Consider the following 6,000-nt stretch of genomic DNA (forward strand, 5'->3'; position numbering starts at 1 on the left):
GGAGATCAACTGCCAAAGACGCTCCCTTCCAATCCCCCTTCCCAAGGAACCGGAGGCCCAAGGATGTCTGCTCTGAGGGGCTCTGCTCCTTTCAGGAAGACTCCAGACAGAGCCTGCGAAAATCAAGAGCCAGGCTCCTGCTTACCACACTAACCCTTGAATTCCAGGCTCAGGTGTGGGGTTAGAGATCGCCCTCACCCCTGGTTATCAAGCACCCTCCTGGGCTGGGGGGGAGGAGGGCCTTGGGAGCCACTCTGCCCAAATACAAAGCCGGTCAGTGTTGGGGGAACCAGCATGGGTTACTGGGGCTCTCCAGGCCTCAGTTCTCACTCCTGGGAGGTGGGAAAGTAAAGTCACTCAGTCGTGTCTGACTCTTTGCGACCCCACGGACTATAGCCTACCAGCTCCTCCGTCCATGGGATTTTTCAGGCAAGAATACTGGAGTGGGTTGCCATTTCCTTCTCCAGGAGATCTTCAGACCCAGGGACTGAACCTGGGTCTCCTGCATTGTAGGCAGACACTTTGCCATCTGAGCCACCAAGGAAGTCCAAGGGAGGTGGGGACCAGAGCCAACCCCTCCTCGGTCTGAGGGACCTTCACTCATGCACATCCTCCCATGGGCTCTTCACTGCGGCACCTCCCCTGGGAGGCCTTCTCAGGTCATTCCAGCTAAAACATTAGGTCCCCATGCCCTCTTTCCCCTGAGCTCCATTCATTCCACTGAGAGCTCTGGGGAAGCTGATCAATTTGAAACATTAATCACAATCTGATTCCTATCACTGGCTTGCTTGCTGGGAACCTGCCTCCACTGGAAGGCAGGCCCCGCCATCCAAGTTCTAGAGCAGCGCCAGCAATGCCGCAGGCCCTCAGGCACATAAGCGGGGAGTGGAAGGCAGAACCCGCAGGTATAGTTTTTATCAGGCATTACTGTTGTTCTGTGCTGTTGTTTGAGATTAGCCCAGCTGCTGGGTTGGGGAGGGGTGAGCAGAAGATCAGCCCATTGAGCCTCCCCCATGTGTCCCTTAAAGGGAACAGCCATGGGCCCTGGGGAACACGGTGTGAAAACCACAAAGGAGGCGGCGACCATCAAGGTCTTTGCTCTTTCTCTATCAGAGATTCTACTCAAGAGGGAAGTGGGAAGCAGTGCTCCAAAGTCTATCCCCGCCCCAGGGAGAAGCCTGAGAACCTCTCAGATGGCAAAAGGCATCTTCTAACACCCTAAGTCTGCCCAAGCCACTCTTCAAGACGGTCTCATGAGGCTCCAAGTGACCCTGCCTGCCCTCAGCCCCTGGCCTAGCCACCCCCCTGCACTCCGCCCAGGCCTCTGTGCAGCTTACCTGTGCCTCACCAAGCCCTGTCCTTCCTGCGACTTCTGCGCTGTGGTTCCTCACACCCCCAGGATGTTCCTTCTCCTCAGGTCACCTTGCCCATCTGGGATCCGCTCAGAGGCCTTCCTGGCAGCCTGTCACACCTGATTTTAATTGCTGAGCCCCTCCCCTCAATCTGCCCCTTGTTCATGCATCAAGCTCAGGGTTTACCTCCCTTAACTCTACAGAGGCAGAGCCTTCATCAAGTGCCCCTCTGTATCCCTGGTACCTGAAGAAATGCCGGGCACAGAACAGGTGTTCGATAAATGCTGGTGGATCAACAAAAACCTCTCGTTTCACTCAGCAATGCCTTCAGGATCACTGCCACGCTTCCCGCCCCGGCCCACAAGGCAGCCTGGCCCCTGACTCCCACAGGCACTTCTGCTGCCCTCTGGGTTGGAGACTGCCTTTGTGCCTCTCGGCCTTCAAAGGGGCTGTTCTCACCTGGGTTGAGGTAGTTACCAGCACTCCTGGGAGCTATGCTGGTGGAGAGTCAATGAAAGCGCATACAGCAAAAGGGTTTCCGCAGAACCTGACATCTGGAGAGGAGCTAGAATTTCGGCCTCGGTGGAGCTCTGGGCAGCAACGGTGGAAGAGAAGAGGGGCCCGGGGGATGCATGTGCCAGTCTCACAGTATGTCCCCTACCCCTTAATCCTCCAGAACCTCAGTCTCCTCATCTGGAAAATGGAGATGCTAATTTCAGCCCTGCCCTCCTCCTGGGGTTACCTGATAGGGCCCTGTAACCTGCGAAGGACCTGCAAAATCCCAGCAGAAAAAATATGAATTACAACTGTTGAGATGTCCTGAGGGTTCACTGTGTGTCCAGCACTATTCTTAAGTACTGGTAACAGGAAACGTTTGCTGCACGCTCACTGCTATGCCTGCACGGTTACAAGTGCCTTCCACAAATTAACCTGTTTAACCTTCACAGCAACCTATGAGGAGGGACTCATCCCATGACACAAGTGATGAAATGAGCTCAGGAAGATGGAGGACTTGCTCCCAGTCATACAGGCACCAAGGGGTAGGGCTGGACTTGAACCCGGTGCTCTGAAGCACTTCAATGCAGCTCTTCACAGAGATTACAAACCAGGACACCAGACTCCCGGATTCTGGCTAGGCCAGGCCGGGGGACTGAATTCCAGGACAATGCCTGAAAGGGTTGAGGGTGGCGAGGTGGGGAAGGACAGATGCCCTCAGACTGCCACCAGAGCATTTATGCAGTGCCAGGCACGGTTCAAGAAGCTTCTCTTGGATTAATTGATGTGGTCCTCACAAAAGCCTGAGGCGGATGCTGCTCTAAGCCCATTGCATGGAGGTGAACACTGTGGCCCAAGGTCACACAACCAGAACGTGAAAGCATTAGAACGTGCACGTGAGCCCACCACGCCATCCTTGTGCAGGGACCTCACACACGGGTGCCCTGGTAACTGTCTTGTGTCTCTCCTGCTTGTTCCCTCCCGGCTCCCAGCAGACAGTCTGCCCCCAGTTAGAAGATGCCCTGGCTCAACTCAGAGGAGGAACCAAGTTTTATCTGCAAGCCCCAAAATTGCTGGGCTGGCTGCTGGCAGAGGTGCTCGAGGCAGCCCTAGGCCCCAAGGCTGAAGGGAAGAAAACACCCAAGGGTGCAGCTGGCTGGAAGCCTGAGGTGACTGAGCCCCACCCCCCTCCCCACCCACCACCCCACCCCGCCACAAGCTTGGGGACCTAGTGACCGAAGAATTCGTTCAAACCCCAGTCTGGCCCCCAAGCGTCTGACAGACCTGAGAGAAAGCAATTCCTCCTCCGAGCCCCAATTTTCTGACTCTGAAAAATGGACAGAAACACCACATCCACCCCTGGGTTCAACAAAACCACTGTTCCAGTTACACACAGGCAAGAGGTTCACTCTGAGGCCAAACCAGGCCCAGGGTGCACTTCCCAGCTCTACCACTTCCACCTTTGAGATGTCAAGCAAATCATTTTACTTTGTAGCAAGGGTCTCAGTTTCCTCACCTGTAAAATGGGTATCACGCTGCTGCCTAGCTCATAGGAGTGTATAAAACGGGAAGAACTGTATCTACCCCATGGGTGTGTTTGGAGGTTTGAATGAGTTCATGTGTGTAAACAGCCTGTCATGTGCCTGACAGGTTGAGAGTTCAATAAAATTCATGAGCTCTGGAACTGATTTGCTACTCTGTGCCTCAGTTTCCCCTTCTAAAATGGAGATCATGACAACAGAACACAAAGTTCTAGGATGTGAGTATCCTGCAAGTTAACCCTTGAGACACATTCTAAACAGCGTGTGGCACACAGAATGCACTCAACAGGCACTGACCTCACAATTATTGTTTTGACTACTGATGTTAATCCTATCAGGCAAACCCTCTAAACATTAGCAGATCAAAGGAAGAAACCCCCAGTGCAGAGAAATTCTACATAGCAGTCACCATGGCCTCACAGAAGCTCAGGGACCATTCTCTCCAGCAACCACAACCCATGGAAGCCAGTCAGCTTGGAGGCTGACGGTGTGGACAAGAGCAACTGTCTGCCCGCTTCCACCACATCACCAGCTCACATTAGCTGGGTCAATGAGGGATTATGGCCAGCCCTCTGGGAACTCCAGACCTAGGGCAAAGGTTACGGAGCAAGCCAAGGTCACAGGCTGGCCTGAGGAGCAGGGGCTGTGGCCTCATGACTGGGGCGAGCTGCTCCAAGCTCCCACCCAGCAATCACAGTGAGAAACCAGATTCGTGGGGTAGCTGCCCCCAGTCCTTCAGAGCAGCCTTCCTCCCTGGGTCAGTGTGGGCTGGGGCATCCCCACCCGAGTCCCCTTGGCCTATGGAGAGAGGAACAGCTGGGAAAACAGCGCTCAGCCTCGCTGCCGCTAATGGTGAAGCCAACTGTTAATCGCCTGGTGGAGAGCGTAAACATGATGGGCGGCAGGACTGCTAACCAAGAAGACACAACCATGTGTCTGGCCTTCTGGCCAGGATGGAGGGGGCTGGACACCAGCACCCACCACCAACCACTATCAACCCAGAGGTCCTGATGGATGTTTTCTCTGAGGAGAGTAAACAAGGTTCAAAGGCAGACATGGAGGGCCTAATGACGCCTAGGACGCTTGCTGAGCCCAAGTGGCTTCCAAATGCAAGGAAAAAGGTGCTCCGAATCCCAAGGATAAAGACGTCCCCAGCCACCCTGCCTTCGGGGAGAGGTGGCCCTCAAAACACTCCTTCCTTCCAAGTCTTAAGCAGGTCCGGGAGCACAGGTCCTCAAATCCAAACTTCATAACCCCTCCCCTCCCTAATATGGAGCCGAAAGCTCAGAAAACAAGTGCCGTCTAAGACGTCTCCCCCCCCACCACCCCACACCCCAGCTAAAACCACGGCAAGAATCTGCCACAGGTGTCCCGCAAACCTTAAAATATAGTTTAATAATATGCAAAGGTTCTAGGGTAGAGAGCAGCCCCACTGACCATCCAGTTCCCCCGAAAGTCAACAAGAAGTTCAATTAAAGTGATGCCCCCTCCAACTCAGTGTAAACCCCAAGCTCCACCCACCAAACACAGAAGGCAGAACCCCTTCCTCATCGCTCGGCATTACCGGGCTCCCACAGCGCTCCCCTAAAACACCCCTCGGGCCCGGCTCCCCGCCCCGCGCGGTCCCTTAAGATCACAAACATCCCAGCTCTCCTCCTCTGATACGGCGCGGCTCTACTTCTAAGGATGCCCCCCCCACCCCGCTCCAGGACCTCAGTGGTACAACCCACGGGGCGCTACCCCAGCCACACTTGGTACAGCCCCCCTCCCCAAAGCCCCCACCTCTCCAAACACGCTCTAGGAACCCTTCCCACAGCCCCGAATAGGTACAGCCCCCTCTACCGGGTGAGGCGCGCCCCCTCCAAGGCTCCGCACCCGCTCGCCCAGCGCGCCGTCCCTCCCGGCCCACTAGCTCAACGCCCAGCCCGCACACGCCGGGGGTCTGCGGCCCCCAGCCCTCCAGACGGTCGGTCCCCGGTCTTTGATGTGCGCCCCCTGCCGCCTCAGTGGTACAACCCGCCGCCCCCGCCCCCGCAGGGCCAGTCCCACCGCCCCCGCGCGGCCACCCCCACTCCGTCCCGCAAAGGGGGGGCTCAAGGACCACGGTCCCCGCCCGGCGGACGCCGGTGGTACGGCCCAGGGCGGCTTTGCGGGGGGTGGTGGGGGGTCCGGACGCGACCATCGCGGAGGGGGGGCGCGCTCGGGGACACGCGCTGGCGCACTCACCTGTCACCGCCGGCCGCCCAGCCTCGCAGGCGGGGTTCTCCTCCTGCCCATCGCCACGCTGCGCTTGATCCCCCTCCTTACGTTTCCTGGAGGCGGCGGCGGCGGCGGCGGCAGCAGCGGTGGCAACGCCTTCGCGGAGCCAGGCCCAACGGCTCGCGCGGCGCGGCCCCCCCGCCCCCTCCCCCCAGCCCCCGCTTACCGCCCCCTCCCACCCTCTGGACGGAAATACCGCCTTCTCCCGCCACAAACAGGAACTGACGTAAGGCAGGGAGCGAGGGACCCCCAAGGAGCGCTAGGGCGCAAGCGCAAGGTGGCGGAGGTGGCGGCTCAAGAGAAAGGCGCCTGCGTACAGTCGGCAAGCTTGAGTCGGCGTGGGCCTGAGATGT

General features: G+C 57.5%; 1 protein-coding gene across 1 annotated transcript in view; it reads right to left on the reverse strand.

Annotated features, from left to right (window-relative positions):
* AKT2 (AKT serine/threonine kinase 2) overlaps nt 1-5,793 on the reverse strand; it is a 49,484-nt gene extending 43,691 nt beyond the window's left edge. The window contains exon 1 of the mRNA XM_018062407.1: nt 5,615-5,793. The gene's annotated coding sequence lies outside the window, so the exon portion shown is untranslated. The remainder of the gene's footprint in view (nt 1-5,614) is intronic.

This window comes from Capra hircus, chromosome 18, assembly GCF_001704415.2.
Source record: "Capra hircus breed San Clemente chromosome 18, ASM170441v1, whole genome shotgun sequence".
NCBI classification, from domain to species: domain Eukaryota; kingdom Metazoa; phylum Chordata; class Mammalia; order Artiodactyla; family Bovidae; genus Capra; species Capra hircus.